Source organism: Schistocerca nitens, chromosome 10 (assembly GCF_023898315.1).
Source record: "Schistocerca nitens isolate TAMUIC-IGC-003100 chromosome 10, iqSchNite1.1, whole genome shotgun sequence".
Taxonomy (NCBI): Eukaryota; Metazoa; Arthropoda; class Insecta; order Orthoptera; family Acrididae; genus Schistocerca; species Schistocerca nitens.
The window spans coordinates 1,234,004-1,261,070 of record NC_064623.1 but is presented as its reverse complement, the minus strand read 5'-3'; positions in this window follow the sequence as shown (position 1 = coordinate 1,261,070).

Genomic DNA, 27,067 nt, shown 5'->3' with positions numbered 1-27,067 from the left:
ACGATCTCGATATGTCAATATATATATCGCATCCCGAGTTCCCCATGTAGCACAAGTTCTACCTTTCCTGCTTACTGTGGCACGTCGCATGTTGGCAGCGATGGCATCTTTCGTCAGCTCAGGGCTGCTGTTCAAAGTTAACTATGCAACCCTTACTATTCCCCGTGAACAAGGTGGGATATGTCTGTTTCACGTGCCGGATAGAGCTCGCGCCCTATTTGTCAGCTCCCAGATGACGGTATGGACACGTTGCCCATCGAGCCTCACTGGTCTCCTCCTGTCGGCATATACGCCGGTCTCACTGTCAGCCCCAGTGATGGTCTCGGATGTTCCAGCCCAGTTCCATTATATACGATACTTCTTTCTTGAACTTAGTTATCTACGCCTCGCCTTACCAAGACAGCTTTTACTCAAGACAAAGGCAGTATACAATGTCCTCCAATTAGGTCGTCCACCTAACCCGATTGAACAAAAGTTCCCCCAGGTTGACTGGCACCATATATGGCGCGCGGTGTTCGCCTCTTACCTTGACACGAATGTTCAATCTGTCTGGTACCTAACTGTCAATGGTAAGCAAATCAACCAATTTCGCCTTCATCGTATCCACCTCGCCCAATCACCTCTATGTTCCACGTGAGGAGTGCCAGACAATGATGAACATCGCTTTGTTTGCTGACCGGTGGCGGAGGTTTGGCACTTGGTTCGACGTATTGTGGCTTTTCTGACGCGGGACATTCCGGATCGGATTACTCCCCTTTCATTATTATTTCCGGAACGTGACTATTTTCCTCGGACAAAGACCAATGCTGTGAATTGGATTCGTGGACATGCCATTCACTACCTATTTGGACAACCTGTAGACTCTGTACTCGATTTTTGGACATACCTCAATGACCATCATTATGTCGTTGTCCGTCACCCAAAATACAGACAAATTTTCTCGAACTTCCTTGGGAGTTCTTTCCACGACCCGCCTCGCAGCTGGAATGTGTTAAGCCAAGAGAGAAGAAGGTTTCCTGTTTGAACCAATGAACATTTCTGAACAATTCAACGGAACTCATCAATTGCCAGAAGACGTGACTCAACATGTTATCAGCGGGACACAGAAGGCCTCTTATCAATTACACAACAAAACTGAACAATAAAAGGAATAAAAAAAATAAAAAAACAATAAAAATAAAAATAAAATTCAGAAAACAGGAAGATTTTGTTTTGTTTGTAAGGATAGCCTTAACCTTGGTTTCCCATATTTCCCCTGGTATATAGGCAGCTCTCTGGGGTAGGTTTAGCCAGGAGCCAACGCCTGAAGTGGACCAGATTTCTGTTTTGTTGTAGGATGAAAAGTGGCGGTGGCACTTAGGTTTCCTTTTTTTTTCTTTTTTTTCCCATTTTATTAAGGGGTTTTCTAAAAGAAAAAATAAAAAAGAAAAAAAAAAGAGAACATGGATGGAGCGTCTGTCATTTTAGCAGGAGATTCCGGGTTCGAGTCCCGGTTGGGGCACACATTTTCACCTGTCCACGTTGATATTTATCAACTCCCGTGAGCAACTGACGGTATTAATATAATTCTAATTTCGTTAAATTAAATAGTCAAATAAAACTTTTTCCGCTGTTCGCTGCTTTTCTCTAAATATGGCGAGTGCTTCTATACTACAGAAAACTGCCAGTATTCTCCTATTGATTTTAGTTTAGAAGCTCTGCTCAAAAATTATATTGTAATCGGTTATCACAGCACTATGTGGGCATTTCGTATAGTCCAGCGATAAAGGGTGAAAACTCCCGCTGGAGAAATCTCTTTTTCGTTTTAATTTCTCTGTTTTCAAGGGCTACAAGTAGATAACGTAGACACGGGCAGCAGATCAGGTACTTTCTATTTTTATCGCGAACTATGAATGATTTGTTAAATTTTTACTTTTTTCCTTGTATGATGTCACAAGTTGACCAAATCGACCACTGTGCTACACTCATACCGCATATCGTAAAATACTTCCAGACTTTCAGATGATGCCATTCTGTATTACAACTGACGTTCGACAACAGCGAGAAACTGCGTTAGGTCTCGCACACTGCGTGTATAACAGGCACAATATTGTCTCGGAAATGCTGGACCAATCCATTTGTTGCTCGTTTCTGTCAGCAGTGTTATTAATGTGGCATAGATCACTTTTCCCATTTTTCTGTAATAACGCAGTATTTCAAAGCTATGGAAATATTACAAAATTAAAATTACTCGTTTTTTAAAAAAAAGGTTTATTTGAAAACTAAAAATTTTACTACGACTGCTGTGGCTAATTGAGATATATGTTTTTTACGTGGTTATTAGGAAAATATCAAAAGATACTTGCTATAACCGAGATCAAACAAATAAGGAAACACAGCGGTTATTCAGATCTAAAATACCGATATCGTTTTAACTGATCGGTTTTTCTATCTGTAAACTGCAGTGTCGCCGTAGAAAAGTGTGTCGTTACGTCATGGTCCATAGCAACTTCGAGACATGTGAGTGTTTATGCGCGATATCGGCTAATGGAAACACGGAGGGGTAATAAGCACCTGAGTGGTATAATTTATTTCACGGTCAGAAGAGTCGAGTGGCAGAAGACTGAATCACTGTAATAGAAATTATATGGAAAGCTGTGTAGAGGAAAATTTCCAGTTCTTTCGTGGATTCCAAAATTGAAGCAAATTCCGGGACATCAAGGTCTTATACGGATAGTATTCCACGACTAACGTAATTGTCCCACATACTGTACTGGTATACGGATAATATTACACGACTAACGTAATTTACCTGAAATTAGTTGCCAAGATGTAGTCGTAAACGGATAGTATTACACGACCTACGTAATTCACCTGACGTTAATTACAAACATGTTACTGCAGTGTTCACTACTATACATTTCCTCATTCACCTGAAATTATTTACAAACGTGCAGTCGTAAGTAGATGTGTTCACGACTAACGTAATTCACCCGAAATAATTTACAAACTTGTTACCATAACATTCGCTACTACTCATTACGCTAATTCACGTTCAACCATTAAGCGCAAGCGCAGACCACAGTTATGATACGTGCGCCATCCAAAAATTTATCAAGGCAGTAACTCAACACAACTACAAACGATCATTGTGTGCAAAATAAATAGCATACCTCATAAGAAGAACATGACGGGTTTGAATCATTCCCACCGCAAAGGATTAAAAATTCAGGCTCGCACACAAGACCACTTGATACCTAACCAGAAACTCAGTTTAGTTGTAGCTTCGGTGACGATCGTCTTTTTACATTTTCCCCTCAAACTAGATAATTATAAAACGTAAGCAACTACTCTAAAATAGCTGCGGCTACGGCCTTGCCGCGGTGGTTACACCGGTTCCCGTGAGATCACCGAAGTTAAGGGCGTTGTCGAGCGTGGTCGGCACTTGGATGGGTGACCATCCAGGCCGCTATGCGCTGTTGTCATTTTTCGGGCTGCAGTCAGCCTCGTGATGCCAATTGAGGAGCTACTCGACAGAATAGTAGCGGCTTCGGTCAAGAATACCATCATAACGACCGGGAGAGCAGTGTGCTGACCCCGCGCCCCTCCTGTTCGCATCCTCCACGGATGATGACACGGCGGTCGGATGGTCCCGTCCCAGTAGGCCACTCGTGGCCTGAAGACGGAGTGCTTACAAAGCAACTGCACTCTAGTGCAAAGCCGTACTACTGAGACCTTGATGCTTGGCATCAACAACAGATGGCAGTACACGAGGTTGACTTACGCCTACTGGCGAATTTTCCGATCTGTCGTAAGCTGGAGCTCGTGATGACTGGGTGTTGTGTGATGTCCTTAGGTCAGTTAGGTTTAAGTAGTTCTAAGTTCTAGGGTCTGATGACCATAGATGTTAAGTCCCATAGTGCTCAGAGCCATTTGAACAATTCTTGTCGTAAGCCTGCGTAAACACGTGGGGCCTTCCGTCTTAAGTGCTAGCATATTCACTGCGTTTTCTGCCGCGCGATTTAAGTGGAATGTTTCATTATTTCAGAAATTTTTTAGAAATGTTTTTCGTTGTATGTCCTCTCCATCGGTACTGAATTTACTGTAAAATTATTTGCTCATTTTCGGAACTTCTGTTCATGGTAAATCGATGGTAGACACGAGTCTAGTGTGCTTCGCCTTCAGCACCTTCTGTTTCAGTCTCGGTTCCTATGTCGCTGATTTCACAACGAATAGTTCGTTGTCTACTGAGTATACTGTCTATTGCATGACACTATCCTTCCTACGCTGCTAAATTTAGGTCGTCGGCAAAATATGAGTGCAGTGGAACAAGGGCGTCCGCAGAAATTTCCCCAGGAGGTGGTGGGTGCATTGGTAGGGGTGGGATGGGGTGTATGTGGAGGCCTATTACTATGAAATTCACCCAGTCCAGACCGCCAAGGAAAAGAAACTTTGAGATTTGAAGAGGGTGTTCATCTTATACCGCTTATACTGCAAATTTCGAAATTCCACCTCTAAGTGGGAGAAACAGGATATGAAAGGATTTATGAAACAGGTAGCTATTAAGGTAATCTTGAAGCTATACGTACGAAAATTTGTATCTGGTTTCTAGATCAGAAATAAAGAAATATGTTTTCCAGTATTATTGGAAATTTAACATCTATGAGGTGAAATAGTGGGTGAACGTTTTATTTTGAGATAAATAATTATGGAAGAACCATTAAAGTATTTTTAAGGCTACATCTACGAAAATTGTATTTGACTTCAAGGTTACAAATACAAAATTACGTGTTTCTGTGTTTTTGGAAAGTCAACCCCTAAGGGGATGAAATAGAGCTGGTGCGTTTCTGGCGCCAGTTTCCATTGATCGTCATTTTGATCTTTGAGTCGCGGTCCAGAGGACACTGCTCCCTAACCGACTGTAGTAGCTCTCTGCGCAGCCCCACATCGGGCTTACCGCGCTTACACTGGACACAGTTACCAACATATCGCCTGACGTCGCGATATAGGTTGGGCCAAAACATGTGTTCCCGAACTCGGTTCAAGGTGTTGTAGAACCCCAAATGACCCCCGACCGCCGAATCATGGAAATATCTGAGTGCCATGCTAACTAGTTCCTGTGGAATTCAGACCTTCACTTCACCTTGGTTGTCTCCCCCTTTACACAAGAGGCCCCCACGAAGGCAATAGCCAGTAACAACCTCGCCATCCGCCAACTGCTGCCGAATCGGTCCCCACCTAGGGTCCTCAGCCTGTGTCAGCTAAGTGCCCTTGCCTTCCCCAGACTCTCACGCGAACATACGGCTAAGAGCGTCGGCCACTTCGTTGTCACTGCCCCTGACATGCCGAACCCGGAGATAAAACTTGTCATCTAAGGGGCCACACTGCACGCAGTCTGCGTACTTCAGACTCGCAGGCCCTTGATTAAATCTTCCAAGATCTAACAAAGGCATTCGACATGGTTAATCATAGTATACTTCTGCAAAAGATGCATTCCTATGGAATAAAAGGAAATGCCTATGACTGGTCTAAAAGCTATCTGGAAGATCGACAGCAGTATGTCGAATTAAATGAAACTAAGCTCTCAGGTACAGCTAGCACTGTACATTCCTCCATACATACCATAAAGCAAGGCGTTCCCCAAGGCTCCGTCCTGGGCCCTTTGCTGTTCTTACTTTACATAAATGACCTTCCTCACAGCCTACCAAACACAAAAACACTTTTATTTGCTGACGACACCTCTATACTCATATCTGCGCCCGAACAAATTCTCCAATCTAATATAGATAGAACCACAGATCAAATAAGTCGATGGCTTCAAAGTAACAGGCTGCTGATTAATGCAAAAAAGACAATTGGAATAACCTTTCACACCGCCCAAAACAGAAATCCATTACTACCAACTATATCACTGGAAAAAAATAATGTTAAACTTGAAAATGAACTAAAATTTTTGGGGGTCACTATTACTGATACGCTCACATGGAAAAGGCACATTGACGTTACCAGCACAAAACTTAGTAGAGTATGCTTCATGATTAGATCAATAAGGAACGTCACTAACACAAGTACCCTAACCACAATGTACCGTGTACTCTTTCACTCTGTACTTAACTACGGAATCATCTTTTGGGGCCAAAATTCTGAATCAATTAAGATATTCAAACTGCAAAAGAAGATAGTCAGAACAATTATGTTCAAAAAACAGAGAGACACTAGTAAACCATTATTTAAGAAACTAAATATTTTGCCCCTCCCATGCCAATACATACTAGAATTATTATTCTTTACCAAAAAAAGTATCAACAAAATTAGCAAAAATATGGACTACCACGATTACGACACAAGATCAAAAACCTCTCTAAGAATACTTCCCCACTCAACAAAACTGTACAGTGATGGTGTCAAGTGCATGGGAATAAAATTATATAATCATCTTCCAACTTTTATACAAGACATCCAAGAAATAAATATATTCAAACAGACAGTGAAATCTCTTTTAATAAAAGAATGCTTTTATACCATCCAGGAATATTTGGAATCAAAATTGTCTTAGTGCATGATAATGTATCAAAGCTGAATGTTGTTAAGTCAGTTTTGTCACATCATGTAACAATTCTCTGTAAAGCTGTAACTTTAAGTAACATAATTTTGTAGGTAATGTAAAATAATCTTTATTCTGTACTCTTGTTTACTATTTTAGACTCCTGTAAACTGTATATTTGTATTGACTTACCCCATATCAGTTGTACAAGCCATTGTACTGATTTGATCTACGGGACAAATAATAAATAAATAAATAAATAAATCATAATTACGGGCGCCATTTTGTTCCTGTTTTTTACTGAAAATCTAAAATAAAGCTCATAGTATGATCACTCGTAATTCCCAAACAGATCCTTCGAATGTATTTTCATTGTCTCGAAAAAATTTCCAAATGTACCATTTTATGCTCATTTCAATGAGAACCTGGCCGTAACGCCGGAATATAGTCACGAGATTTTTTTCAGAGACGCTGTACGTTCGCGAGAAGAATTTCGTTCTGCGCGTGTCGATGGACATTCCACAGATATTACTGTGTGTGTGTGTGTGTGTGTGTGTGTGTGTGTGTGTGTGTGTGCGCGCTACTCAGTCGTGCCATTTGAGTGTACATCTTTGCATAGTTTTCCTTTCACGCTGTAAACAGTGCTCGGCTCAGTTGCTAACTGGCCAGTGAGCGGTTCGGAAGGTGTCGGATGTGCGGTGCGTTCGGTCTGCTAGGACAACAACAAGGGACGCCAGCGAACAATTTATGCCAAGTAAGACGAAGAGAACTATTCTAAAATTATGAGCCGCCTCAAAAGTGTTTATCATTAGTAAATCTTGTAGTTGAGACTGACAATCAATCTACAATATCTGACAGTTTTGCCTAGAGAGAGATACAGGAAATCATCCTCCCCCCCCCCCCCCCCCCAATGAAATTTTGGTTGTGATGACAGGCCGATGGGTAGTGTAGCCCGAGATCTAAATTAGGTTGGATTGAGAGTTGTTTATGCCAACGATTATGAATGCCGAGTAAACGTTGTGCGAGCAGATTGCCCTGTAGCGTAGCGTAGCCTAGTGTTTCCGTCCGCGCGATATTTAACACACTTTCTCTAGCTGTGTACAAAAGTTGCACAACAGCCACGAAAACTTTCTGGTGGGGGGAGGGGAGAGTCCACTATGTAACTTCCACTACAATTTTTAGTAACCGCCGAAATAGAAGCGTTATTTTAACTATATTTCCGTTTGTGGGAAAATAGTGGTTCTCCTCTTTCGGCAGCAACTGTAATATGTAGGCGACTTATTAGAGTTTTTTTAACTCTGAAACATGATCTCAATAGACGCAGAGCTTTTTTTTACGTTACTTGATTCGTGGTCTATAGTAAACAATGCAACGTATTGGTAAATTCATTGAAGTGTGACGGGTATTACGTAGACGGCGTCTGCAATGTTCGTGGGCCATATTCCAGTAGCTTCGAAACTTTTAATAGCGGTTTTCATTGTCGCACTTTAGACGAAAGCTGAACCAAAAAGCGTTGAAATTTGAAAGATAGTTACGACTTTCCCCGCGTGGCTTCGTAGCCATTTTCGATGCTAATCAGTATAACGAAGCCTTAAAGGCTTCATAAAACAAACATCAAGCGGATGAAGTCAGTGAGAGCAATGTGTTGTAAAGATAGCAACGAAACGCCACTCTCCCTCTCGCAGTCCATAACGTCAATGTTCGTGTTATGTGCGGAGTGGCCATCTAATATAAGGAGAACTGGGAAGTCCTTTGATGCCTTAGAAAATTCCACAAATTTTCGAAACCATACAAAGAATGACTCTGTGGCCATCGATGCAGTGCTGTGGACCTCAGCGCAACCTCCTGCTGCCAGTCCTAAGTCAAATTCTTTCTGCTTCTTCTTTCATGGAAATATGAGCGTGGGAGGCATGTAAGCTCCGCTTGCTGACGTACTAATGAGGCAGGTTGCAGTTTCGCCCCTTTCTGCAGATGTTAACGTTCCTACTTGACGTTTCCCCTTGCAAGCTGTGATCTTAGATTGGTTTTTAGGATTAACCGAAACGTCTGTATCATCACAATTAGATATTTGATAAGTCATTAGTTTGTGTTTGTCAGTTACATTTGTTAGCAACGAATAACCACTATCGACAGCTACTTTATTAAAACCCATGACTCTTGCACCAGATGTTGCTTCGGGTTTGCGAACAAACCCGCATTTGCTTCTTCTTTGTTTCATGATGTAATAAACATTTCGATTTGCTTTGCTCGAAATTTTCGAAAAAGTATCTGGGAAACGTGCAAAAATTGAAAGGCAAAACTGCCGAAATAAGAGTGCGTATACTCATTTGAAACAATTTTCCTAAACCGCTTCTGATACGCTAGAGGTTACCGCACAGTTAACAGCAATTGTAGTTGACCGTTTGCCTGTATCGTATAAAGTACGACACAGTAAAATATTTTTGTAGGGATGACACAGCATCTCATCTTGAATGGAGGTGCATCTGTACGCGTAAAAGTAGCCACGTGTGCCACAGGGAAGTGTGTTGGGAGCCTTACTCTTCATGTTATATATTAACATTACAGATAATATAAGTAAGCTCACATATTTCGAAAATGGAGCAGATATCGACATTGAGGTAACAAAGTTCGTGGGAAGCGATATGTACATACAGGGGATAGGAAAAATAATGTGAACACCTATATGGATAGACAGAATCGTCCGATCCAACGCGTCGGCTTTGACCCGTGACGTAAGGGTGTTGTCGTGTGTGACGTCATGACGGCGCGGAGTTTGGTTTGAGTGTGGCTGTCTCCAGTTCTGTTTTATCTTATTTTATTTACTTTTCTGATCTGTCCGTTCTATCTCGTGAGATTTTTTTAAAATTTAAAAACAGTTATTACTTATTTTAATTATCTGTTTCCTCGAATTTCTGTTTCAGTTTATTATATTTATCTTTCTGATCTGTTCGTTCTATCCCGTGAGATTTTTTTAAAAAAAGACAAAAAACACTAATCAGCTACTGGAGCATCTTTATCTTCTATGGGTTGCAGTGGTTACAACCCCTGGGGAGGTGGGTGGGTATTCATGCATGGCTGTCTTCACTTACACGTTGTAGCTACGCAAGGCGTCTAAATTTGTTTATATTTAGTTTGCCCCCCACCCAAAACACCCCATTTCCCGCGCTTGTCCCGTTAGTGTCATTAGGCTTCTTGTGGAAAGTGTGTGTGTTTGTTTTTGTTTCCGCCATATTTGTGACGTCATGGGTCAAAGCAGACGGGTGGGATCGGACGCTTCCGTATTTCCCCCTGCAAATCACATTTAAGTGCCTGGCAGAGGGTTCATCGAACCACCTTCACAAGTCTCTCTTATTCCAACCTCGTATAGCACACGGAAAGAATGATCACCTGTATCTTTCCGTACGAGCTCTAATTTCCCTTATTTTATCGTGGTGATCGTTCCTCCCTACGTAAGTCGGTGTTAACAAAATATTTTCGCATTCGGAGGAAAAAGTTGGTGCATGGAATTTCGTGAGAAGATTCCGTCGCAACGAAAAACACTTTACTTTCAATGATGTCCAGCCCAAATCCTATATCATTTCTCGATAATAGAAAACGTGCTTCCTTTCTTTGAACTTTTTCGATGTACTCAGTAGGCCTATCTTGTAAGGATCCCACATCTCCCAGCAGTATTCTAAAAGAGGACGGACAAGCGTAGTGTAGGCAGTCTCCTTTGTAGGTCTGTTACGTTTTCTGTGTCCAGCCAATAAAACGCAGTCTTTGGTTAGCGTTCCCGCAACATTTTCTGTGTGTTCCTTCCAATTGAAGTTGTTCGTTATTGTACTACCTAGTTATTTAGTTGAATTTACGTCCTTTAGATTAGACTGCAACTTCTCTGGTTGTGATTCGTCTATTCTGCTTCACCAGGGATCTTGCGGGGTCAGTAACGACCCGATTTGCGGATACTGAGTGCGTACCTTAACTGGCTTTTGTCTTCATCGATTAGCGGCTACCTCTGAAACGGTTGTACCACTCCTTTAGCCGTGTAGTACCTATTACTTAGCCCACTTGAGAATCGCCAAGCTTGAAACCAAATATGATGCAACGACGTCATTTTGCGAACATTACTAAATTTAACTTGTACCACTTACAAGCGCTCCGAAGTAGTAGAGAAAATCAGGCATGTGTGCTATGTATGCCTGAAAACATGAGCACACGCACGCTCTGATATCATTGTTGATTTCAACAATTAAAAAAGGTCGGATGTTTTTTGAACAGCTCTCGTATATAAGTCGTCGCCAGTGATTTCGAAAGAGCAAGATACCCGTAGCTACGCCAGTTGTATAGGTAGTTCGAATGGAGCGGTCTCTTGTCCGACGAATCTCCATAACAGCCGCGAAAAGAATACCCTTAAGTTCGTCCTTCACGTTAGGAATCAAGCTGAGCTCACGAGGGCGTAAGTCCGGGGAGTGTGGTGAGTGGTGCGGCGCGGCGCTTCCCATCCCCATATACCGATCTAATCAGTCACGACTTGAACCAAGCCTGCCCGAACACTGTCCTGCAAAATGATGGGCGCGTGCTGCAGAAAGTGACTCCGCTTCTTTCTCTCAGTTGTTTTTCTACTTTGTAACACAGTCTGTTTCGTTTTCGAGACTAAACCGCTTAACAGATATTGTTCGAATTTGGCATGGAGACAGTTTGAATCCTGAGAAAGAACATACCCCACTTTAGAAAGCAAGAAATTTTTTTTTCTTTACATCAGTGAACGTAAACTACATTAAAACTTACTTATTTTGGTGTATAACTTAAGAATTCTATAATGTATTTCAGTAGTCGCCACACGGGATAGTCTCTCAAACGAAATTACTCCCACGTCCGAGGCCTTTCAATATCACGTCTCCCATTCCGCTTGTAGTTCAGAATATTTTGGGTAAGTCTGGGACTTAGCATTCTCACCAGTCTTCACGATATTTTTGAATTTTTTAGTTTCTGTTGAAAATACTTAATTTTTCTCTAGTATCTTCATTCCTAATCATTTCTTGTTCTGCAGCCCTTCGAATTTCTTAGGAACCTCATCACTGCCGTCTGAATTTTTTTTCTTTTAACCATGTTTTCGCTTTATAGCATAACACAGGAACCGCGACCACTTTATAGAATTTCGGGACAATCTCTTTTTGTACTTTATTGCCCAATGTTCGGATAATGGTGCCACAGACAGCTTAGAATTTGTGTAATTTATTTTCAGTATCAGAGTAAAAATCAGATCTTACGGCGTACCCTAAATGAAAGATTAAGAGACCTGTTCTAAAGCAGGATTATCCAAAACTAGTTTTAAGCTGACTGAATATTTTCCTCGAAGTGCACTTATTTTCGTTTTATTACTAGAAATTTTAAAGTTGCATTCGTTGCATATTTCGTTCAGGTGGTATACAGATCTTTGGAGGTCATTTCATTCACTTGAATTATGTCATCTACAAACAGAAGCACAATCAGGTATTTCTCATCCGTTATCCCAATTCCTTTGTCTGCTCGTAGTTCATGCTTTCATTTATGAAGAATGAAGTCAATGTAAATAGTAAAAATGCTGACATAATCTACTCATTAAAAAGTATACCGAGCGAGTGGCGCAGTGGTTAGTACATGGTACGATGATGATGATGATGATGAAGACGAAGATTGGTTTGTTGGGCGCTCAACTGCACGGTTATCAGCGCCTGTACAAAGCCCTAACCTTTACACAGTCCAATCTCGCCACCTTCACTAATGATGACGAAATGATAAGGACAACACACTCACCTAGTCCCCGGGCGGAGAAAGTCCTCAACCCGGCCGGGAATCGAAAACGGAATCCCATGATCCAGAGCAGAAACGCTAGCTACGAGACTCCCATTGGGAGGACGACGGTTTAAATCCGCGTCCGGCCACCCTGATTTATGTTTTCCGTAATTTTCCTAAATCACTCCAAGCAAGTGTCGGGATGGTTCCTTTGAAAGGGCACGGCTGACTTCCTCTACCCTTCCTTGACGCAGTGCCATTTCCTGCTGCGTCTCTGATGACCTCGACATCGATGGCACATTAAATACAATTCTCCTTCCGTCCCTCATTTAAAGGCATAGGTTTAACGCAATAAGTCGGGCGTTAAAAGTTAGAAACTGCGTACTCGTCTAAGGCAGCATAGCTACATGGCGCGAAAATTATCCAGATTATATTCACCGTGCATTTGTGAATGGCAGTACTTGGTGACTTCCAACAAACTTCACACATAATTTTGAAACTTTGCGAAACTTCTTTTGCCGCTGACATCCCTGACAGAATGATGAATGGAAAAAAGACTTTTATCACTCCTACATTTTAGCTGTTCATGCAGTAAGGCGTCAGCATCAGGCATGAATTTTGAATTTATTACTTCTTTACAACTCACTCTATTCGCAACACATTTGTCAGACAGTATTCACACATATCGTTGAATATACCTGAAAAATTATAGCATTGTACAACACCTAGTTCAGGACATAAACACTGAGATGTTTTCGAAAAACTAGCTTCTCTTAAAACAGAGCGTCTTCAACTGCAAAAGGCTATGCTTCTTCAGGTCAAGTATTTAACACATTAACTGATACGGAAAGTAAACGAACTTCTGAAGGTGGTTTACATACTGGACTTCCAGTCTTCAGATAGCAATTTGTAGGGGAGAAGGGGGCGGTGGTTACGCGGTCTATTTGGAACTTCAGACTTTCCGCAAATGATGCAGTCGTCTGCAATGAAGTACTGTCTGAAAGAAGTCACGCCCTCATAAGATTTCACTGTAGTGCAAAGCATGACAACTTGGTTCAAATGTTCCCGAAATGTAAAATTGTTCCGTTCACAAAACGAAATAACCTTATCCTACGGGTATAGTGTCAGCGAGTCAAATTCTCAATCGCTCAACTCACACGAATACCTGGGTGTAAAAATTTCTAGAGATTTGAAATGGAACCGTCACATAGACGCAGTCTTAGGAAAAGATGGTGGCAGGCTGCCATTCGTTGGTGGAATTCTAGGAAAATACAATCTGTGTACCAAAGAAATTGCTTAGAAATCACTCGTCCGACCCATCCCCCAATATTGCTCGAGATTCTTGGATCATAATCAGATACGACTGCCAGGCGATACTGAATGTATACAGAGAAGGGCTGCACGAATGGCCACAGGTTTGTTTGACCCGCTGGAGAGTGTCACAGAGTTTCTGACGAAATCGAACTGGCAGCCGCTTGGAAACAAACGTAAAATATCCTGAGAAAGTCTACTTGGAATATTTCCGGAGGAATCCTTAAATGTTGAATATAGGCGAATGGTAGTCAATAGAGGGAATGACTGCGAATGCACGTTCGATCTGCGCTCGCTTCCCTTAGCTGCGGTTCAAACTGAGCCTAATAATATTCCCGGTGCGAGATGTAGTTGGCAGCTCTGTAAATGCTGACCGGTGAGTCACTTAAAGCCCAGGCAAAATTAATCTCGGAGGGACACATCACGCTCTCAACAATTCAAATAGTATCACAACAGATTAAGCATATCCACTGAGGATGATCTAGAGCCTGTGACTAGTGTATTGAATATAAATAAGGAAAACTGCAGCAACTCACATTTTGAAGTATTTTTAATTCCATTAACTAGTTTTGTAGCCTTTACAGACTCATCTTCAAATGTGGCACACAGAAATTGCGTCTTTATTTCGTTAGAGTGATGCCGGGTACTGGCTCTCTGACAGGGAGACATAACTCTTTAATGTATCGCCATGAGAGACTGTTACATGGCGACATGTGTCGGTAAACCAATTCTTCCACTTACGTGGCAATGTGGGTGGTATTGCAGTTAATATCCACCTGGCTACTGCCATTTTAATTGTGTATTGGCCAATGTAAATATAAATACGAAATTTCACCATCACCATAAGGTTTACCTCTGATGTACATTACAAAGATGTTCAATTAAAAGGATAGCATACTTTGCTCGGGAACAGTTTCTTGGTTTTGTGCATATAACACGAGGGCGTACTGAGAAGTAATGACTCCAAATGTTTTATTTGAAAACTCTTAAGCTTGTAACCTTCCCACAGAATAATATATATATATATATATATATATATATATATATATATATATATATATATATATATATATATATATATATATAACAATGAAAATGTGCCAAGTGTAACCTCCCCAAAGAATTCTTTACATTTAAAATATGAACCATGCGTAAACTCCCCACAAAATAATAATTAAATGAATTTTAAATATTGTAATCTCTGAACAAAATTGGCTCCCATTTATAATCTCTGTGCAGAAATGCATTTACATTTAATGTTCCCACAAAATTCTTTTCTCATTTAATGTTAAGTTCGAAACAGAAAAATTCCTAAACACCAAAATAATAAAAAAAATTTTGTAACCTGATAAATTTTATGAGGACAGCAGCGCTTCCCTTCGGCCCTGTATTCTGAATAAAAAAAAAGCAAAAATTCTTACCTCAATAAAAACTGCAATTATATCTGCTCTTAAATAGATATTTTTGGACACAGCTTCGTGCAATGCTGGCGTATATATATATTTTTTTTTGATTATTGGAAGGAATGATCATGCAATGGAAATATTCTTTAAATTGAAATGAATGCTTTTCTTTAAGCGTTACTTTATATTATAAAAATTATTATTGGGGCATTTCTTGGAACAAATTAAATTACAATTAACATACATTATTAAATATGCGCAAGGCTGCTTCTTTACCTTCTACAACAATACTCATGCTCCAGAGTCACGAGCAGAGCACACAGCCGACACATGCCGACTCCGGCCGACTCACGCCGACTACACCAGACTACTGCCGACTCGCGCAGACTAGCGACAAGCAACAACTAACGATAAACTACTCTCTTGTCAGAGATTCTGTCATGCCTCGCCCATCGCCGGCAAAGCATACGTCTTACAAGCTTTCCAGTTAAAAAACGTTAGTAACATTCTACATCTTTATTCTACGTATCTGCAGCCCTCTGCTGCTAGAGGGATCCGATTTGTACCGTGTAACACAGCGGTGTGTGATGTAACTGTGTCCGTGCGTGAGAAACAGCTCAGAAAACTGAAAGCACGAATTGGAAGAGTTGGTCCGCACGTGGAACACCCTCCTCTTCAGCATTAAAACGCCGAACTACAGCCGAGCGCTGCGACGTCTGCAGCACTCCGATGCCGTTCGTTCACTGCCATCGATTCACCTCCACACAGCCCCGACTTATCCCATCCGATTTTCATCTGTCTCCAAAACTTACAGAACACATTCGAGGACTTTTATAGTTCGAAGCCGTGCAAGCAGAGGCGAGGTTGAGGCTCTGTTAGCATAGTCAAATATTCTACTGTGACGGTATCAACAAAATCAACATTTCACAAAATGAGACCACGTCGTCCGATGACTACAGCTTCAGTGCGCTGCAGCTGCAATTTGTTAACTCATGTAAATACTTGAGTGTATAAATTTGTAGGGGTATGAAATGGAACGATCACATAAGCACATTTGTAGGTAAAGCGCGTGCGGTTCATTGATGCAATACTGGGGAATTGCAATCAGTACCAGATAGGACGAACAGGGGATATTGAACTTCTACAGAGCAGGGCAGCAAAAAATGCTCACAGGTTTGTTTGACCCATAGGAGAATGTCAGGAAGGTGTTCAAAGAACTGAACTAACGGACAGTTGATGATAGACACGGATTATACCGTGGAAGAGCAAAGTATCGCGAGGAGACCTACTTAGAAAGTTTCTAGAACCGACGTTACATGATGAATGTAGGAATATACTGAAACCGCCTACGTATCGTAAGTGTAGGAAGCGTGAAGACCAGATTAGACTAAGCACAGCACGCACAGAGGCCTTTAAGCAGTCACAATTCGCACGCTCCATGCGTCAGTGGAGTGGGAATAAGTCCTAATAACTGGTATAGTGGCAAGTTCCATCTGCCACGCACTTCACGGTCGTTTTTACAGTACAGATTATATGCTGCCTATTTTTTGTTTAAATTTCGATTACAAGAAAATGGGCGTCTTGGAAAATGTCCTAAATAAGTCTCCTCTTCATCGCCGTCGCCACCACCACCACCACCACCACCACCACCACCACCACCATCGCCGCCATCATGAGTGTTATGCCCTAGGGCAGGTCTTCACATGTACCTCTCCATGCAGTCCCATCATTTGTTACCCTCTTGTTTTCTCACAACTATTTTCTGTCCTTACGCTGTCCACCACCTGGTATGTTCTGCGTCTTCTTCTTCTTCTTCTTTTCCTTCCTCTTCTTCCATTCACTATTCCCTCCATACTATCCATCAATAAACAATCTCTTCTCATTCAGTGTCCACGCCAATTCTGTTTCCTCATCCTGCTACCTTTAAAATTTCTCTCTGTTCTCCCACTCAACACCATCTCATTTCTCACTGTGCCTGCCTACTTTATCCCCTATCAACACACTCACGTAAAAGCCTCCTGTTATGAAACGTCTCGTTGGCAATTCCTATACGTGTTTTCACCTCCTTATTACTTCTAATGTCGTCCATAATAGCGCGTCGCAGTTATCTAAAAACACTAAATTGTTCTGTATCTTCCTTCCTAGCATTATAGTTGTTCTTACTTTTCGTGCACTTACCACCGGACATTTTGCATTTTTCTTATTATTTCTCATTCCAATTTACTCACGTCTCTTGTTTAATTCTTTTAACATTTCAGTCATACTTTTCTCGCTCTCTGCCAATAACACCATACGATCCGCGAGTCTAAGACATTCTGTTCTCCTAACAACAACCAGCTCCCCTCTATTTAGTTTCAAACGTTTTTGAATGACCTGCTCCAAATATATTTACACACTAGGGAAAATAAACGTATCCCGGAGGAATTACCCCAGTGCGATGGAAATCGATACACATCATGTACGTGTAGGGGCAAATGAATGATTACAGTTGCAGAAAAACTGGATGATTAATTAAAGAGAAAGAGCTTCACAAATTGATAAGTCGATAACGTGTTGGTCCAACTCTGGCCTTTAAGCGGGCAGTTATTCGGCTTGACATTGATAAAGTTAGTGGATGACCTCCTGACGGATATCGTACCAAATTCAGTTCAGTTGGTTCGTTACATCGTCAAAATCGCGACCTGGTTTAAAGAACCTCCCCATAGTGTTCCAAACGTTCAAAATTGGTGAGAGACATGGCAATCTTGCTGAGCACTGTATTGTCTGGCATGTTCAAAAACAAACACGTAGATACTATCTCCGTGTGTGTAGCGTAAATTGTCGGCAGGCACCTCACTTAGTGTCCCGAGCAAAGTTCAAGCCGCCATAGAGACAAAGGGTGGACACACTAATAGGTGTCTGTACACTTACTGATAAGACAGTGTATTTCGAAATGTTAGCAGAGGCCAGAAGTTGGAGCATTTGGCTTTCCGCTTAAAGCTTACGTGCGGCGAGTCGTCGTATCTCTAAAAAGACACACCTCTGGCAACAGTAGTTGAAAGTCGCCTTCAAACTAGCCGTGCTGCGCTCTCTACCTCCGGTTATTCTCGTGGCCGTCAGAGCTGCCGTAGCCAAGACGCGCCCTGGGTAAACGCTGCGAACGTCTGCAGTCGCGCCTAACGATCTGTCACGAATTATGAAATGTATTCGCAGATATCAGTTATAATACGACAACGGCTACACAATTTACTGGAAATGTACAGGATGTTCTGAAATTCCCATCACTAACTGCTAGAACTTGTACAGGGGACATAATACTCGTATTTTAAATTGTAACCCGTCTCCGGAGACGTACGGTATACCAGAACCATTTGAAAACATATTGGTAACGCTGTCACTTTGACAAGTAATTTGTTACACTGAAGAACCAAAGAAATATCGTTTAAGGCCACCGCGAGCACGCGGAAGTGCCTCAACACGCCGTGGCATGGAATCGACTAGTGGCTGAAGTCGCGCAGGAGGGAACTGGCACCATGAATCCTGCAGAGCTGCCCATAAATCCGTAAGAGTACGAGGGAGTAGCGATCTCCTCTGATCAACACGTTGCAAGGCATCCCAGATATGCTCGATAATGCTATACAGTTTACTGGAAACGTACAGGATGTTTGGGGAGTTTGGTGGCCAGCGGAAGTGTTTAACCTCGGAAGAGTGTTCCTGCAGCCACTCCGTAGCAATTGTGGTTTTGTGGGGTGCCGCATTGTCCTGCTGGAATTACCCACATCCGTCGGAATGCACAATGGACTTGAATGGATGCAGGTGATCAGACAGGATGCTTACGCACGTGTCACCAGTCAGAGTTGTATCTAGACGTATCAGGGGTCCCACATCACTCCAAATGCACACGCCATACAACGTCACAGAGCCCCCACCAGCTTCAACAGTCCCTAGCTGACATGCAGGGTCCATGGAGTCATGATGTTGTCTCCATACCCGTACACGTCCATACTCTATATACATTTTGAAATGAGATTCGTCCAACAGGCAATATGTTTCCAGTCATCAACAGTCCAATGTTCGTACCGATGGGCCCAAATGAGGCGTAAAGCTTTGTGCTGTGCAGTCAGCAAGGGTACACGAGTGGGCCTTCGGCTCTGAAAGCCCATGTAGATGATGTTTCGTTGAATGGTAAATTGTAACCCGTCTTGTTGATGGTCAAGCATTGAAATTTTCTGTAATTTGCGTAAGGGTTGCACTTTCGCCACTCTGAGCGATTCTATTCAGTTTCCATTCTTGCAGGATCTTTTTCCGGCCGCAGCGATGTCGGACATTTGTTGTTTTACTGGATTGCTGATATTCCCGGTGCCCTCGTGAAATGGTCGTACAGGAAAATCCCCTTCATCGCTACCTCGGAGATGCTGTGTCCCATCGCTCTTGCGCCGAGTATAATACCACGTTCAAAGTCATTTAAATCTTTATAACCAGCCACTGTAGCAGCAGTAACCGATCTAACAACCGCGGCAGACACATGTCTTATTCAGGCGTTGCCGGCCGCAGCACCATATTTTGCCTGTTTACATATCTCTGTGTTTGAATACGCATTATTATACCAGATTCTTTGGCATTTCAGAGTAGATGTGACCCAGTACATCTATTGTTCTACAGTTCCACTCGTTAATAACCAAAGAAACAAAAAAAATCTGTCTTCAGAGACACTGTTTTTACAGAGACACTGTTTTGACAGGAGGGCCTTTTCCAGTTCGAAATTAGAATGATATTAATACCTTCAGCTGATGACGGTCGTTGATATAAATCAACGAAGACAGGTGAAAATGTGTGCCCCGACCGGGACCCGAACCAGGGATCTCCTGCTTACATGGCAGTCGCTCTATTCATCTGAGCCACCGAGGGCACAGGGACTGCAGGGACTATCTCGCGCACGCTTTCCGCGAGACCGACATTCTCACCTTGTATGTCCACTCGCTACATTCGTAGTGTCCTTTCGGATATGTCCGAAAGAACAGACACCATATCCATATAAATATATTTTCCAATTCGCGTGCGCTGCGTCTCCATGGCGCACCACAGACGCACTTGCTGACGGTGAAGGCACCCTTTCTCGAAGACGTTGCGCAATGGTAACGAAAAGCGTGTGGGAAGGAGTCAAACGTTGTGGACAACGATCTTGATAAAGGCGACCAGCAGCTCTACCAGTAGTGTGAGCTTGGCCACACAGAACACTCTTGTCGGTGTATTCGGCAAAAGTGTACTCAGCAATGTTGCTCTAACACTCACAGACACATGAACGAGACTCGAACCAGTTCAGAGAGGTAGGACAGCCGTCAAATGACACCATACGATCCGACGTAAGTAACCCCCCCCCCCCCCCCAGTGATTATAACCCTGTTGCATACCACATTAGCGAAGATGTATTTATACGGCTGTAGCACGGATATACGCTTCCATACATGGGTTCCAATTCAAAATATCGTCACTCAGTTCCCTAGAAGTTCTTAACGTGAATTTTGGAACGTCCTGTATCTCTCCAGTACCTGTACAGCTGTTTCCAGAATTAGTTCACTCTGCAGCGGAGTGTGCGCCGATATGAAACTTCCTGGCAGATTAAAACTGTGTGCCCGACCGAGACTCGAACTCGGGAACTTTGCCTTTCGCGGGCAAGTGCTCTACCATCTGAGCTACCCAAGCAAGACTCACGCCTCGCCCACACAGCTTTACTTCTGCCAGTACCTCGTCTCCTACCTACAGCTGTTGTACCACATTCGAAATATAGGGATGTATTTCAGGATTTCGGCGTTGTGCAACTTCGCAGAAACATAGCTGAATTTTCCTGTATATCGTTATCATTAAAACGAAACACCGTTTCTGTCCCCATATCAAAAAGTATTAGGTACTATCTTCATCATTTCAAGCACTACTAAAGTTGCTAGGTGTAAGAAAAAATACTAATATCATACTGAAAATATCGGAGAGAAGCGATAGAATTCCTACAAACAACTTGTAGAAAATCATTTTGAGTACTAGGCCATGTCATTATAAAACAGTGAAACAACTAAAATAACGACATTTCGACCATCGTTTGAACGATCATCTTCAGAGCGAATAAATGCCACGAAATTTCAGATCAGCAGCAGCAAAATGAAAGTTTGATTTGGAAACAACTATTTCTTCTTTATCTTCGATTAATTTCCCGAATTTCTCGTCCGTTTCGTATGCTGCTTTCTTTATACATTTCTAGAGCTTGCAATTTTAGATAGTAACTCATGCCTGCAAACGTCATCTAACGAGCCTACGGAGCATCAAAATACAGGCGCCAGCTCCGGCAAATGTACGTAAGTATAGTGTGATGCCGTGATTATGTATCAATTTGAGGTAAGGGCCCCAGCACCGGAAACGAATGAGTAGAAAGTTAAAAGGGAAAATCGTTATCATACCTCTGACGGTGGAATACAAGTACTGGTACTGTTGTTGCTAACTTTCAAAGGTGGTAGTATGGATCAAAGTAAGAAAAAAATGTCCGGTAAACATGGGCTGCAAAATTCATACCTGAGGAGCTATGAGCACTTGTTCAATAGTGGAGACATGTTTTATGCTAGCGAGGATGAACAAGTCCTTAAAGCTCTCAAGGTATGCGTTTTACAGCCCATGTGTACTGGACATTGTCTTCTTCCTTCGGTCCATACTACCACCTCTGAAAGTTTCCTGCCCTACATTTTAGCTACAACACTACCGGTACATACTGTCACACATAACAGGGATGTCTTCTCTTCTAATTTTCCGTTATAGGGACATAACCTCAAATTTATACATTTATCCATCTCCATCACCATAGAAAATTGGTAACATCTTCATTGGATCTCCCTGTATACACATGTTTTACAGACTGCAGCGCCTGTAACTTATATACTCTGTAGCGTCGCTGGATGACGTTTCCAGACATCGATTCCTATGTAAAACTTCATCAGCTAGGTCCCCTCTACAGACTCGATAACTGTGCAGCATGACGTGTGAAACATTTTGTATGCAGAGTGAATAACATCGGAGAATTGGCTAGAACCCCCCCCCCCCCTCCTTCTCTCTCTCTCTCTCTCTCTCTCTCTCTCTCTCTCGCTCACTTCTCAACTATCAACTAGCAGCTTCCTTTTAAGTCTTACAACTGCTGTCTGATTTCTGGCCGAGTTCTAGATAACATGCCGCTCACTGTATTTTATCGGTGGTTGCATCTTAAATTCAAACTGTATGTTCTGGTCAAAACTGTCAAAAGTTATTTTCTACACCTATGGATATTATAAATAGGGGTTGAATTTCTTCAACCGATCTCTAGCGGCTAGTGTGTTCTCTCAAAATCGATTTTGCTCTAGCTCCTCTTCTCTGTGTTCCATTGCTCCGTAAATATTTTGGATCAGTATTTTCAGCTGGGACGTATGAAAGTGATGGTTCGGTAGTATTCGCACGTATCACTATTTGCCCTATTTGGTATTTGTGTTATTTTTTCGTTTAGTCTGAAGAGTTAGCAGTCACGTCAGCTAGCATAGATGTTGAGGAGTGAAGCAGCAAACGCCGACTGAGTGAATCCTCGCCGGTGCTGATAGAGCCCTCTGGTAGCGAAGCCCTGCACTATAGACAACTGAGTCTATGAGGGACTAGTAGCGACACCTAGCAGCGAAGTGATCGAAGTGATAACTGACTGTGTGAGGGACTAGTAGTGACACCTAGCAGCGAAGTGATAACTGAGTGTGTGAAGGACTAGTAGCGACACCTAGCAGCGAAGTGATAACTGAGTGTGTGAGGGACTAGCAGCAAAGTGAAGAACCGCAAAATGGCCGCGAAAATTGAGTGACTTAAATGTCTAGTTGCTGTTTACTTCTTCCTTTACACTATTATTACAAAACAGACTATGGCATCACTGCTCGGTTTGTCTGTTACCGTATCATTGTGTATTTCACGCGTTACAAAATAGTTCTGTTCTCGTATCATAAAATGCAAACTACATCTCCAGTGACATTTATGTATGCAGCATGTTACATTCATCATTCCCTCTTTGTAATTTAGTATTACTAAAAGTTCTGTCCGCACAAAAATACGAAATGTAGGTTCAATTTCCTCTGCGTAGTGAGGTGTCGGAGCTACTGTTACATTAAATGGTACCAAAATAATCGCACGGTATTGTGGGTTAAAGAATTTTGAACAGCAAGGGGAGCTGTAAGTAAGTTTCTTGCAATGCAACGTTAGTGATATAATAGTACAGCAATAATAGACGTTTGTCATCCCTTTTTCTTATTTTACAGTTTCGCTCATTACTGATGGCAAACGCCTTTCAGAGAATGTAACATTCTACATCTTCGGCTACGGCCTTTACAATCTCTTTCATTCAACTAGACTTAACCTGTAGAGGTAGTAATATAATTTCTTTTCTGATCCACAAGATACTTTTACAAAAAGTAGAGGCAGAGAGGTTGTCATATAACTATTAATAGAAATATTATATGAAATATATGGACGTGTTAGTAAAATCGCCAAGAAATTCCTCTTATTAATGTTAAGTGTTATCTCTTTGATTCAGCATTCATCTCACATAAAACAACGAGAAATATCGTTTTTCATTAAAAAAAAAAGTTTGTCTCATTAGTGACCTGTGTCATATCAGACATCTCATTTTGACACTAGAATAATTTGAGAAAAAAGGCCTGTGTTCGTTTTTGAAAATGCAGTTTTAGTGAAAACAATGTATTTTTAAAAGGTATTGTCAACTGTTACGATACTAAAGAGAACACATTGTTGGCTTGTGTTTTGCTATTGATATAATATTTTGCATTTTCTTATGACTTTGAAATAATTACTGCTTTTTCAGCACTGAGGATGTGTGAAATACAGTATGTAATATATGAATCAGTATGATAAATTTTTTTTTTCGAATATTGACTGTTAACTACAAGAAAATGGCAGATGTTTGGGTATTTACGTCAGCAGTATTCAGCACACAAAGCAATTTTTTTTTTTGCAAGGTTTTTATTTCATAGTTGTAATCCTAGAAATATTAATGATAGTGAGATATATTAAGTACCTTAAATTATATGTAGATGAAGTCTGGTGAAGAAAGTGTGTGAATTAAAATTTAAAATGTTTGCAGCAGCATAATCAGGTTTAGTTTGTAGTGTGGGAGTGAGCTCCACGTGGGATCCGAAGCACGGACCCCACGGGGGTACCCGGCATGCGCCACATGCCAGGGCAGAGGTGGAGGCTAGTGTTTGGAAATCTGAAAATTCCAGCGCCAGCCGGGGATAGAACCCCGGCCCGGCTGGGGCGCATAGCCCCAGCCGAGGCGCTGGAACGTTCCAGACCCCGTACCACTAGACCACCGAGGACCCCGGCTGTTTCCTGCTCTGGAGTCCAGCTAGTGGTCGTAGAGCACTTCCTGCTGTCCTCCGTGTTTACACCGAGGCAGCAGCGGGATGGTATAACAGGAAGTGTTTACCTACGTCCGCTGGATGTCCACTTAGCGTACGACTTATTTACCCGGCTGACGTTCGTGTCGCTATAATGTCCTTAGTTGCAATACAATTATTTGCGGGGACCGAATATAGGCCTATGCAGTTACACGCAGTCGAGTCTCATTATTTGAACCTCTGTTATTCGGTCGTGTTGTCAAGACCCATGTAAGAACTTCCATTTATCGAAGAAACCGCATGTGTTCGGTACATTCCATAAACGGAAGCGACTGTCACAACAGACAGCCGCGTAAAGATTTTGTAATGAAGTGTCAGCCGGTACGTAATACTCGATATCTGGAATTGTTTTATAGGTTATTAAGATGATCGTTTCACCCCTATACACTTATAAAAATTCCCGTGTTTTCTCAATAAAGCATAAGCACGGTACATAAATCCATCGCGAAAATGACATCGAAGAAGTACAAGTGTTCGAGTACCACAGAAAAGAAGTGGGTCCTTGAAGGTGTGGAACAAAGAGCAGAACAAAAATAAGATGTAACGTTTCGGGATTCCCTCATAGTCCACTCCAGAAGCACGAAGATGAGTTTGATGACGTCTCATGAGGAGCGAGGAATAAATTCACTCTCAAATAACTACTGTACGAGATGCCTCGCCGCCTCTTGAAGGGTGTCATGGGATTTTGCTGCCGTGGACTTGGCGACCCGTGAGTCAACGCGGTTTTTCTGACCACATACATTTTAGCTGCGGGTTCTCCGACCTTCAAAGGAGGCAGCGAAATGGGGAGGCTCTGCTTGTCGTTTTGTAATAAGAACGCCCCTCCACATTTTATCTAGGCTTAAAACTGTCTATGCACATAGTGCATAGCCGTGTTTTAAAAAATATTTTTTTTTTTACCTTTTCCATTCTACAACATTACTTCCTGTCTTATTTTACGAACTTTTCGTAGGAATGTCGTAAATTTTAAACGTCTTAAATCCGCCGAGTCATTACGTGTTCTTAAAATATCTTTTAACTCTTTTTCAACACATATGTATCTTTTACCTCTTTCACTGAAGAGGCTGATCAACGGATATTTTTTTTTTAATTTCAGGTATTGATTTTATTGCATTCTCCTTTAGTGTATTGATCAGAAATTGTAGGTTCAGATTCCTTTGCTATGCCAAACTTCGACAGCATCCATGGTCCTGTGCATGGAATTGATGACGGTAGAAAGCTGACCAAAATTACTTCGAAATAAACTCTCTGAACGCAGATAACTTTGATACAGTTGTGTTAGGTATCGAGGTATTACCTAACGCAACTGAAGCCAAGTTAAGAGTGAATTTATATCGAAATAATTTCGGTCGACTGCCTGTCTTCACCAACTCCACATTTCAGATGGTGTACTAGGATTTTCCATCTGTTGACTGACTATATAGTCTAAGAATTCATGATCTTTTCGCCACGGGGCATTTGCTACGCTGTTACCATCCATGCATCAAGGCAGTCCGGTGGAGGATGTGCTCTACAGCATACATGCGGCAAGATAATCGAACTACTTCTTCATCCCTGTATTTCTCCACTAATCCCAGTTCTTCTATGTCTTCCAGAGGCATTGCTTGAAATGAATATTACAACTGGAAATAGATGGCTCGGAGAACACTGCTTTCATAGCTTAATTTGCAGCCATTACGAAGTCTAGCACTGCAGTTTTAAATGACAACCCAGTTATGACATTTCTCCGTTCAGAAAAAAATATTTCACAATTATTTTGACTTTCCTCTGGTAAAAAAGCTAGTCTTCCGTGCTTCAGATATCAACATGCAATGGTGTACAGTTGCTTCAGTTGTTTCGAACGACTCTGAAATGTCCCTCCGTAAGAAGAGATTTATTTTCATACATTTTCTCCCCTTCTTCGTAACTGATCACCAGGATTCATTTGTCGGGAACAGATTTATTATCTATTTTCAAATAAACTTCAGTCACCTTCAAAATCTCTTCGCGCAGCTGCATCCCTGAACTAGTGCCATGGTTATGGGACATCCCAGTAGCTTCCCTTACACTGTGCAGTCTTTCTCATACTTGCGACGTAATCTAAATCCTTATCTCGCAAATCTTGAAATTTCTCTTTAAACCTTCGGAAAACAGGTACTGTCTCCTCTCCGCAGACTCTTTTCCAGCAGTTATGCATTCGTTTCTCAATTTCCACATCTGTTTCATCAGGTTGGTCGATAAACTTACTGTTCAGCAGTGATTCTACCATTTACAATTTCTAAACTGCCGCTGCACCTATTTAGTTCGGAGTTCATGCACAGGCAGTTCGTGTACTTACCACATTTTCGGTGCTCCTGGTACCGATTAGCATCCTTTCCCCTTTCTGTTTCCTTTTCCTTTCCTTTTTCCAACTACACGGACCAGTGACATTATCATCACCGCCTGTGTCCGACGTCAATGTGCAATAACCACTCACAGACAACAGGTGGCAGCACAAGCAGTGTAGGGTATGCGTAATGCGGAAACTCAACGATTTATGTGCCATCCAAAAGCACGCGATCATTGCCTTTCGGGTGGACGCATTTTCGAAACGGCAAAGTTCGTAAAATGTTGGCGTGTTGCCATCCTCAAAGCGCTCCGTGCATGGCGCTGTCCAG